Consider the following 12,624-nt stretch of genomic DNA (forward strand, 5'->3'; position numbering starts at 1 on the left):
AAAAGGTAAATTTTATTAAAAAATGAAAAGAAAGAAAATACATCTGAAAACTCAGACCACTGATAGATTTTTAAAAGAGCAATTCCAAAAATAAAGCACCCAAAATAGTTTTCTGGGGATTTAGCTTAAAGGTTACAAGCAACAAAAGCATCAGGGGTTAGCACAGAGGAATCCACAAGCCATAAGACATAAACAAATTAAACCTAATCACGGCTTCCTACACATTTTCTGATTTACTTACATATCTCGGTTTCAAATAAGCAATTCTAGGTATGATTCTGATGATTTTTCATACCTGGCCTTCAGCTTCTTGCAGCATAACTGCTACCCTGTTCCCTTCTTCCCTGGAGAACCACAACACCAAGGCAAAGGGAAGTTTTTTTCCCAATTTAAAAAAGTTCTGCCCTTCTCATTGGCTCTTTTGGTCAGGTGCTCACTCACTTCCCTTTAACTATGCATGCAGTCAGACTTTTTAAGCCTTTACATGTAAAGCAAGTAGAGAACATCTACCAAGAGGGATTCTATAGCTAACTGGCTGGCTGGGTGTCCAAAAAAAGGGAGCTATCTCCCCTCTCATTTATCACACATCGAATTTAGAGATTGCATTCACCCTTTGGAAATCAATGCATAAGTGCAGGGTCCCATCGAGTTTTGGCACCAGCACAATGGGACTGCACCACTTGCTTTGGGACTTCTTGATGGCACTCGATTCCAGCATCACGTGCACTTCTTCCTCTACAACATCCCACATTTGCTGTGAGAGTGATCATGTTGCCTCGTGGACCACCACCTTCACGTTGGTCAGGATGGCATGGTGGACAAGAGTAGTGTGGCCAGATAGAGCAATGAAGATCTTATGGAAGGCCTTCAACAGGCTTCGAGCCTGCCTCTGTTGCTCCTTATTGAGGGTATCCCCAAGTTGCAGTTCCTTGGGTGGTTGCCATGGGGACCTGTGGGCACAGTTTGGGCTCAGTGGCTAGGGGGCAATCAATAGACACTCCTGCTCTCACCATGGCTTCAGGAGGCTGATGTGGTAGAACTGCTTTTTCTTCCATTGGCCAGGCTGCTGAATTTCATACATTACCAGTCCTACCTGATGGAATACTTTGTACAGCACCTGCCAGTGGGCCAGGATCTTGAGCTCGTTGAAGGGTAGTAGGAACAGGACCTGCTCAGTGGGTTCAAAGGTCAAAGACTACACTCCCTGGTTATAGGTTCACTACTGGGCCCCTTGGGCAGCCCATAGGTTTTCCCTTGCCAGAGTTCCAGCATGGATCAGGTGCTCCTGGAGCTGGAATACATATTGCAGGAGTCCCTGGGCCAGTGATGGTGAGTGCTCCCAGGTCTCACACATCAGGTCAAGCAACTCCTGGGGCCAGCGCCCGTAGAAGACTTTGAATGGGGAGAACTTTGTAGAGGGATGGTTCACCTCCATAGTGTTCAACAGTAGGGGCGGAATCAGTACAGCTCGCCTGGTGAGAATTTGCACAGCAGTTTTTTTTAATGTGCAATTGAAACACTCAACCAGACAATTGGTCTGGGGTTGATAGATGGAAGTGTGTAATTGTGTGACCCACAAGAGCCCACACACATGCTGGAGTAGCCAGTTGGTGCCCCAGTCAGTGAGAATCTCTCGGGGTAAGCCTACCTGGGCAGACACCTTTAGGAGCTCTCCTGCAATAGTCCAGTCCATAATGTGCTGTGGAATAGCTTCTGGGAACCGGGTGGCATAGTCCAAGATGACCAGGATGTAGTGGAATCTGGTGGCACTCTTCAGGAGGGGTCCCATGAGGTACATGGTGACCCACTGAAAGGGGACCTCCATCATCGGTAAGGGGACCAGGAGACCATTCGGTACCCTGCTTGGGGCTGCTAGCTGACATTCCAAGGACAAGTTACAATAGCTTTTGACATCCTGATGCACTCCGGGCCGAAAAAATAAAACAACACATCAGGACTTGGGCTAGGGTCTTCTTGTGCCCCAGGTGGCCTGCAGCGGGGACATCATGGGCCAATTTCAAAATGGCTCAGCAATGATACTAGGGCACCACCAACTGGGTCCAGGTTTCTTGGGTTTGGGGTTTCTGATCAACGTGATTTGCTTGTTGGGGATCGGTTAGCTCTCCATTAACTGTGGCCAGTTGCTCATACAGCCAGCTAAGTGTAGGATCTTCCCTCTGATCCTGGCTAAAGTCAGTGCCCCAGCAGAGGCCCTTCTCATCAGTTGGCGAAAAGGTAGCAGCCTCTCTGTCCAGATTGTTGAGGTCATGGTTCTCCTCTAACTTATGTTCTACCTCAAGGGTATCTCCTTCCAAGGCCATTGGCACAGGTTTGCAGTGCCCAGGACTTTGGGGAAGTCTGGCCAGTCCTTTCCTGGAATAACGGGGTAGGTAATCCTAGGTACCAGCCCTACCATCATTGGTCAGGTCACCCCATTCACAGTTAGCAGACCGTGCACTGGGATATGGGGTCACATCATTGAGGACGCACTGTAGGTGGATCACTCCAAGGCGGGGGTCCACCAGAGGAGCAGCTGCCAGCAAATGGTCATCTGCCCGCAGCCGTAGTCGACCTGGGTCAGCCAGCATCCTGCCAAAACATGCTGACCATAGTTTTGGCAAAAGAGCCAGATTAATGTCTGGTTTCCCTGGACTGCTTCCTACTCCTACCTGTTCATAGGGCTTCATTGCTCTCGGGCCCTCAGGCTCCTCAAAGTAGTCAGCAACCGGTACTTCCAGCAGCTTCTTGGGATACTTGCCTTGAGGCAGCTCCTCACTCTATTTTTCTGGGGTGAGAAATACTCCTCTGGGTATTCCTCCAGTGGCAGGGGTTGATACAGCTCACTCCCTAGTTCAGGGGTCGCAGAAAGGCACTAGCATCCAACTCCTTCCTTGGCTCTCCCTCAACAGATTGGGAGGCCCCTCCCCTTCTACTTCCTGTTCTGCCCCTCTGCTTCTGAGTTCCTCCTCATCAGCATCAGCGGGAGGCCACTCCACATCTCTATACAGAGATATTAGATAAAAACATAAAATATTCTTGTTTGAATGTTGCTATACAACTTCACTACTTCAGAAGGATAACACAGAAGACCTCAAAAGAGAAAGACAAAGCAGGCTGCTCACTAAGGCAGAGGGGGCCCAACTCTCCCCAGCTTGCTTTTAGGTTACTGTCTGCACACTTACTCTGCTAGGCTCAAGTTGAACACTCCCTGTAGCAGGGTGGCCCCTGCTCCTGCCCTGAGGGGTTTAAAAGTGGCCTGGCGGGGCTTGAGAGCTGCTGCTCTAGAAGCTGGGCTGATTGAGGGAGTGGCTGCAGGTGAGGCCACACCCCAAACTGAGCCACAGCTGGCCCCTATAAAAGGCCAGGGAGGCCAGAGGCCCAGACAGTCTTCCTCTGCCTGAAGAGGAAGAAGGGCCTGGCTGCAGGGGCTATAGGCAAGGTACCTAGGGTGAAGCAGGGCTGGGGAAAGGCTGAGGAGCTGGGGAGCTCCAGCCTAGAAAGCCCCAGGCTGTGGCCTAGCAAAGGGCCAACTGGTACTGGGGGTTGCAGAGGGCATCCCAGGGGTAGGCCAAGGCAGCAGGTCTGTTAGCCAAAAGGGCCCGATTCTCCCTGGAGCTTACCCAATTACGCCAAGGAAGCACGGAAACAGGAAGACGAGTACCATTAGCTTTATTGATCGATCAGCTGAGCGGGTGTTCTCGTCCCGGCTAATGCCCGAGAGAGACACACCTTACATGGCCGGATGGGCTTACCTTTATACCCCGAAACAAACAACTTTGTTGACGTCTTATTTGCGTTACTTGGCTGACCCTATAGGTCCTGTAAATGTATCTATAGGGAATATTGAAGTACATAGAATACATATATCAATCAAAAAGGAACAAGATATGCATAACTGTCACGGATACATCCATCATGATAACAGTGCAGCTGCACGGATACATTTATCATTGTAAGGAAGACATAAGATATCCCCTTTAACCCCTTATACTATCATACTAACTACTCTTGGCTTCATGCATGAGAAGATGACCCATTAGGCTAACTGCTTTTGGCCATAAGCAGAAAAAGACAGCTGCACATATGTTACGCCAAGCGTGGGCCTTGCTGATAAGCATGAACTAGTACAAACCAAGCATTAAGCTGATAATAGCTGACACAGGCTTTTCTCTCTGCTTGCATTTTAAGGCCTTGATTTTACTTATGCTAAGGGCCTTGAGTCTACCTATGCTAAGGGCCTAGTCTTGCTAACAGGCTTGTATTGGCCTATTTTTCTAACAGGTCCAAACCCCTTTGCCTGTGATGAGTAGGCTGATACTGCAGTCTGCCCCAGAGTGTGGGGCTAGACAATGACTGGCAGTAGCCAATACTGAGGCAAGGTGGGGATAGAGGGTGAGGGTTCCCTGAGGAGGGGAGACCCTAAGAGAAAGGGGTTACTGCTAGGAGACAGCACCCCATGAAAAAAGGCACCGGGTCCAGGGAGGGACACGGGGGCCTGAAGACAGGTGGATCACCAGCCTGCAAAGGGCCCTCCGAACACTGGACTGAGCTAATTCCCAGAAGCAACCAGTAGGAGGCTCAGCGGGGGTGAATCCAACCCGTCTACACTCCCCCACAGAGCCCTTTAGCTTGCAAGCAGGACCAGGATAAGAGCTGATTTTTTTTTTACAGTTTTCAATACACCACACTCCTCTCCTGTAACTCCATTAATTAACAAACAATAAAAGCCCTCACAAGTTTAACCTTATGTAGTGTCTGCAGGTTCACTGTGGCCGGTGGTGCCTGCTAGGGAAAGACAATGACACCTGATCTTTGTGGTGTTCCTTGGGGATACCTTTGGGATCACCCCAAGCAGGTGCACTCTCCCTCTCCCTCTATTGGCCACCATTTCCTGGCACCATGTCCTCCCCCTCTTCTGGCCAGTGAACCCTAGAATCATCTTTACTTGCTCTGGGGTCATGTCCTACAACCAGGCTGAGCTTTTATCTGGTAACAACTAGTCAATGGACTTCTTCATTGCCCCCTCCCCCCGTTTTACTTCTAGCAGATATGGTACTGCTCTCGTTATCTGCTTTCCCACACCTTTTACCCACTCTATCCCTCCCCTGCAATTTCTTACCAGCACTGGCTGCACTAGAAAGAAATACCTGGGGGTTTATGTTGAATGTTTTTCACTGTTTTCTGTCTTTCCTCGAATGCTTGTGGTAATCCTAGTCTAAATAAATCAAACCTAGTATATAACTGACGTCTTAAAAAACTGGAATTTTCTGTGAGGTAGACCCAGCCTGGTGGGGGGGGGAGGGGGTTCTTTCAATTACTTCACTGTCTCTAACAGACGTTCTGCAGCATGAGCTTTCGTGGGTGAATACCCACTTATTCACCCACGAAAGCTCATGCTGCAGAACGTCTGTTAGTCTATAAGGTGCCATAGGATTCTTTGTTGCTTTTACAGATCCAGACTAACACGGCTACCCCTCTGATACTTCACTGTCTCTGTCATGCTGTACCACACTCCAATCTAATTTAAATTTGCTAAGCCTACTCCTGCCCATCAGTGGGGTACCATTTCCTGCCCTTTTAATTAACTCTAATGGTGAACAGATGTATCTATAAATTATAGTGACCAGGAGACTGCCTCTTATTCCTATCTGCCATGTTCACTTCATGTTTGGGCAGTTCCAGCCATGTTGTTAGGCCCTGGTGTGCCAGTGAGGCCTCTGGTCAAATAATTGCTCTCCTTTTCTTCTGTCACAGCCCACTAGCTGGGTGTGGCAGAGAGTATGAGAGGGTCACTGTGGGATGTCATCATTGTGGAGCTGATTCTCCACTGCCTGGCACCTTGTGTTCTCATATACACTTGTGCAAAGTGTGTCTGCATAGCTACCAAATCAGAGCGGAATCAGAGATTTGACTCATCTAAAAGGAAACGTTCAGACACAGATTGCACAGTGTGCAAATAACATGCAAGAGTGAAACACAACTGAATTCTGAGTGTCACTGCATTGAATCTCTTCCTCACACAGATAGTATAATGATTCCCCAGCCATGGTGCTATATTAGGAGGCTAGCAAGCAGGACCATATGAGGGGAGGGGCCAACAGGGCATTTGACCCTGGCTCCCCATTTGATAGTCCCCCTCCCCAAAACTGAGAGTCATTGCAATGTAGCACATAGTATTTCAGCGCCACTCAGGTTTGGCCTTGCTGGTCCTCCATCAGCCAGCCAAATCTGAATGAGTGGCATTGTGACGTGGTACATGGGGACACAGTCCCACTAAAGTGAGGCCCAGCCATCCCTAACCATGACCAAACCTAAGAGGCCCAGTCTTGCAAAATGCAACACCCAAAGGGGAGAGCCAGGCTGAGACCCATAAATCAGGAGCTGCCACTGCGGGGTTAGTGCAGGGCAGACTCACTCTCCAGACTGCTCCCAATCCCTGGAGCCTCCCCTCAGTGTTTTCGTGGAAGGATGGAGGGCCTCAGTTTCAGTTTTTTCCCCAGCCCCCAGTAACCTCTGTGTGGCCCTGCCAGCAAGATACGGTTCCTGGGAGGGAGGATAACAGTGGCATTGACACAGAATAACTAACACATATCCCCTTTCCCCAGACTTCTACAGAGCAATCTCAAGAGTGAACCATTAATGATGAGATGCAAAGAAACAGTGCTTGCTGTGCACCCATTACTGCTTCTTTCCCTTGTATGAAGATAGCTTCATAATCTTTTGTTGATTGGCCCTTTGAGAGGTGTAGCTTCTTTTAGACCTTAGATCATGGTTGAAAACAATGGGGATATCTATCCCAAGGTAGATTTCAGATAGGTTTCATCCTGCTTTCCTTTCTGCCATTTACCCTGCAAGCAGGACCAGGATAACAGCTTGTAATTTTTACAATTTTCAATACACCAAATTCCTCCCCTTTAACTCCCTTAATTAACAAACACAATAAAAAAACCTCACAAGTTTAGCCTTATGAAGTGTCTACAGTTTCACTGTGGCAGGTGGTGCCTGCCAGGGTGAGAAAGTCACACCTGACCTTTGTGGTGTTCCTTGGGGATAATGATGGGATCACCCCCAACAGGAGCACTCTTGCTCTCCCTCTCTTGACCACCATATTATAATCAGGCTGAACTTTTATCTGGTAACAGCTAATTAATGGGCCTTTTCATTCCCCCTGCCCAGATGGTGTCTCTACCAGATTTGTAACTGTTCCCAGTATCTGCTTTCCTACACCTTTTTCCCATTCAATTCCGCCCCAGAAATTTCTTACCAGCACTGGCGTCTCTAGGAAGAAATATCTGGTAGGTTTATGTTGTGTACTTTTCACTGTTTTCTGTCTTTCCTTGAGCGCTTTTGGTAACTCTCATAAAAATAAATCAAATCTAGTATGTAACTGACATCTTAAAAACCACTCTGCTGGAATTTTCTGAGAGGTAGACCTAATTCTTTGTTGCTTTTCTTTCAGTTACCCCACAGTCTCTGTGATGCTCTAGAATCATAGAAGATTAGGGTTGGAAATGACCTCAAGAGGTCATCTAGTCCAACCTGCTGCTGAAAGCAGGACCAAGGACCAACCCCAACTAAATCATCCCAGCCAGGGCTTTGTCAAGCTGGGCCTTAAAAACCTATAAGGATGGAAATTCCACCACCTCCCTAGGTAACCCATTCCAGTGCTTCACCACTCTCCTAGTGAAATAGTTTTTCCTAATATCCAACCTAGACCTCCCCCGCTGCAACTTGTTCTTTTAACTGCCACCATGGAGAACAGTCTAGCTCCATCCTCTTTGGAACAACACTTCAGGTAGTTGAAGGCTGATATGTAATCCCCCATCACTCTTCTTTTCTGCAGACTAAATAAGCCCACTTCCCTCAGCCTCTCCTCATAAATTATGTACCCCATCCCCCTAATCAATTCCATTGACCTCTGCTGGACTCTCTCCAATTTGTCCATGTCTTTTCTGTAGTGGGGGGCCCAAAACTAGAGGCAATACTCCAGATGTGGTCTCACCAGTGCCGAATAGAGGGGAATAATCACTTCCCTTGATCTGCTGGCAATGCTGCCACTAATGCAGCCCAATATGTCGTTATCCTTCTTGGCAACAAGGACACACTGTTGACTCATATCCAGCTTCTTGTCCACTGTAACCCCTATGTCCTTTTCTGCAGAACTGCTGCCTAGCCATTCAGTCGCTAGTCTGTAGCAGTGCATGGGATTATTCCGTCCTAAGTGCAGGACTCTGCACTTGTCCTTGTTGAACCTCATCAGATTTCTTTCATCCCAATCCTCCTATTTGTCTAGGTCACTCTGAACCCTATTCCTATCCTCCAGCATATCTACCTCTCCCCGCAGCTTAGTGTCATCTGTGAACTTGCTGAGGGTGCAAGCCAGCCCATCATCCAGATCATTAATACATCTGGAGTACTGTGTCCAATTTTGGTCACCAATGTATAGAAAGGATGTAGACGAACTGGAAGGTATCCAGAGGTGAGCGACAAAGATGAATAAACGGATAGATGCAAGCCATATGAGCAAAGGCTGAAAGACCTGAATATGTTTAGTATGGAAAAGAGGAGATTATGGGGGGACATGATGGTGATCATCAGATTCTTGAAAGGCTGCCATGGAGAAGATGGCGCAAGTGTCAGGTGTATAAAGTTATGTTATGAAATGACCAATTTATAGCTTCCTGGGAACAACAAGCAGTCGTTTATTATGGCATCAGTCACAAAACACATCTTAGAATAAACACATTACCAGTAGCCCCACTCTGCACAGCTATATACAATGTGTGTGGGTCAGCATGCTCAGAGCAAGGGATTTCACATACTCCTTTACTTTATATTGCAATATTTGGTAACCAATTAAAGTTTCATGTAATTATAGAGAACTATTTAGTTAGAAAAGTAGAGAGCACTAAATTTGTAGATACAGTTTGGATCATAAAGAAAAATGATTTTGGTTGATATATTTATAAAAGAACTGTGAGCTTAATATATACTCAGAGTTGATATCTCAATACAGCCAGAAATAATTTCATGGGAGAAAGAAAAGGTGAATTCCTATTCCAAGGATTTTCCACCCTGCTGAATATTCAGGGCTAATGCAAACAATGGAGATGTGAGAGCTTCTCAAAAACATCACAGAGTATTTTATCATAGAATTAGGCAACCTAAATATACGCATCCATAGCAGCTCCCTCTACAATAATATTTTCTAGTAAATAGATGAAAGGTGTAGAGGTACACTTGCTATGAGAACCACAGCTCTGAAATGTTCCCAAATATTGTGTCACTAAAATCTCACCAATAATAATGGAATAGGAGCAATATTTATTTCTGCAGTAAGAGGCTGTCCCTGCTTCATTAACTCAAGGAAAACTCCAATTGACAACTTCATATATATGTTTAATAAGAAATCTATAACTCAAAATCCAAAATCTTGGACCAGGTTCTGATCTCAGTTATGCAAGTTCAAATACAGAATTATTTCACTGACAGCAAAACATTTTTTTTTCTGGAAACACACAACTGCAACTCAGGTCAGATGCTGTAACTTTGCTTCCTATTATCAAAACAAAACAAAACAAAACAAAATGGCTGAGTTGGACAAAAAATTGGGAGCTCAAATTTTCAGAGTTTATTTCAGAAAAAAAAATCTATTTTGGATATAATTCTGTGGAAGTCAATAGATTTACTCTGTATTTAAACTTATATAACTGAGAGCAGATTCTGACCTAAGGTTTTGATTTTGGAGGACTTTTTATTCTGTTTGGGTATGAAATATTTTAGTAATATGTTTAGTGCATCAACCTCTTATTGGAATTCCCAATGAAAAGTATTAAAATAGAAAAATGATATGTATAAAATATATTAGTCTTTTGGAGGGGGAAACCTTAAATTCTGAGTATTTATGTTCATCCAGCACAGAGGTTTATAAGGAAAAATTCACTTGTTTTGAAATAAAAACCTTTTGAAAACCTTATGCAGACAGGCCTGTGAGCCATGCCTCCCCCCTTCCCCCTCACCAAATTGCAATGGTGAATGGCAAGATCTAGGTATTGTTGAGCAAACAGAGAGGAAAGGGTAGAGAAGCCAGGTGGGTGGGCTGGACTGAAGCCAAGGGGGACTAGAAAGAAGGTAGGGATAGGGCAATTATGAGCAGTGATAGGCAGAGGCCACTGATTCAAGCCAGTAGAAAATATGGCATATTCTGCAATTGTTGAGAGCACAAGGGACTTTGACTGGTGCTATGCCTGAAAAATATTAAGAACATAAGAACGGCCATACCGGGTCAGACCAAAAGGTCCATCTAGCCTAGTATCTGTCTACCGACAGTGGCCAATGCCAGGTGCACCAGAGGGAGTGAACCTAACAGGCAATGATCAAGTGATCTCTCTCCTGCCATCTATCTCCCTCCTCTGACAAACAGAGGCTAGGGACACCATTCTTACTCATCCTAGCTAATAGCCATTTATGAACGTAGCCACCATGAATTTATCCAGTTCCCTTTTAAACACTGCTATAGTCCTAGCCTTCACAACCTCCTCAGGTAAGGAGTTCCACAAGTTGACTGTGTGCTGCGTGAAGAAGAACTTCCTTTTATTTGTTTTAAACCTGCTGCCTATTAATTTCATTTGGTGACCCCTAGTTCATGTATTATGAGAATAAGTAAATAACTTTTTCTTATCTACTTTCTCAACATCACTCATGATTTTATATACTTCTGTCATATCCCCCCTTAGTCTTCTCTTTTCCAAGCTGAAGAGTCTTAGCCTCTTTAATCTTTCCTCGTATGGGACCCTCTCCAAACCCCTAATCATTTTAGTTGCCCTTTTCTGAATCTTTTCTAGTTCTAGAATATCTTTTTTGAGGTGAGGAGACCACATCTGTACACAGTATTCGAGATGTGGGCGAACCATGGATTTATATAAGGGCAATAATATACTCTCAGTCTTATTCTCTGTCCCCTTTTTAATGATTCCTAACATCCAGTTTGGTTTTTTGACTGCCTCTGCACACTGCGTGGACATCTTCAGAGAACTATCCACAATGACTCCAAGATCTTTTTCCTGACTCGTTGTAGCTAAATTAGCCTCCATCATATTGTATGTATAGTTGGGGTTATTTTTTCTAATGTGCATTACTTTACATTTATCCACATTAAATTTCATTTGCCATTTTGTTGCCCAATCACTTAGTTTTGTGAGATCTTTTTGAAGTTCTTCATAATCTGCTTTGGTCTTTACTATCTTGAGTAGTTTAGTATCATCTGCAAACTTTGCCACCTCACTGTTTACCCCTTTCTCCAGATCATTTATGAATAAATTGAATAGGATTGGTCCTAGGGCTGACCCTTGGGGAACACCACTAGTTACCCCTCTTCATTCTGAGAATTTACCATTAATTCCTACCCTTTGTTCCCTGTCTTTTAACCAGTTCTCAATCCATGAAAGGAACTTCCCTTTTATCCCATGACAGCTTAATTTACGTAAGAGCCTTTGGTGAGTGCCTTTGGTTTTCATAAAAAGAACAGGAGTACAGTGGCACCTTAGAGACTAACAAATTTATTTCAGCATAAGCTTTCGTGGGCTACAGCTCACTTCTTCGAAAGCATGGAATGGATGTCAGCCCATACTGAATTTCTTCAGGCACTGATCTACTTATATCTTGTTAACTGCACAAAACCCGCTCATGGCACACCAATACTGATTCCATGTCTTTAAAATAGGAGGCAAATGTGCATTAACTTAGACTTCTGTTATTCTCAAAGCATTCTCTAAACATTAATGAATGAAACAACCTACCAAATTATGAGGCTCTGAGTATTATTGTCTCCATTGTACACATGGAGAAAGTGAAGAACAGGAAGCTTTGGTTGCTGTCCTAAGGAGATATGGGAATTTTTGGAAGACGTGGGATCCCAGGTCTCCTCAATCATTGTCTTGCCCCGAGTTATACCAGTCACACTAACATTGCTTCTTCCATTGTAAAGTTCCAATTCTTTTGAAATCCCTTTTATGTACGAGATGGAATACAGATCGAACCAGGACTGTCTTTCAAGCCTGTGGAAATTGGAACATTAAGAGACAACTGGGCTCTTTATGAACTTTCCTTTCCTCCTTCTCTCAGGAATCAGATTTCTAGTATGCATGTCAGTTGGGTAATAAAATTTAGTAGCTCGTCCTGGCCAATCCTAATGGATTTTTCAAGGTGTAAAATCCTGTCTCTGCTAGATAAAAAGCTGTGTTTTAAAATCGGTTAGCTAACCCATTTTAATAAACATGTTTTAAAACACTATAACTCCAACTCTCGTTGGTGTCGGCACTTCCAACCCTCCCCTTGACAGAAAGTCCTGTCCATTTGCTGGATCAGAGAGAAAGCCCTCAGTCAGTTTAAACTCCAGCTATTATTACAAAGGTCCTCTCTATGTCTGTAGTGCTCTGTAGAATCCAGTTCAAACTAGCATATGAGACACTCCCCTGGATGCGGGGCCTCTCTGGGGATGTGAATTTGCTCAGTAAGACTCCCACACACACATGCACACATACACACAGTCCATAGTTCCTGCTGGATTGTGATTATCCTCTGTCTTGGAATTACATAACAGGCCTAACAGGATTAATTAATTTA

Source organism: Mauremys reevesii, linkage group 22, assembly GCF_016161935.1.
Source record: "Mauremys reevesii isolate NIE-2019 linkage group 22, ASM1616193v1, whole genome shotgun sequence".
In the NCBI taxonomy this organism is placed as follows: domain Eukaryota; kingdom Metazoa; phylum Chordata; order Testudines; family Geoemydidae; genus Mauremys; species Mauremys reevesii.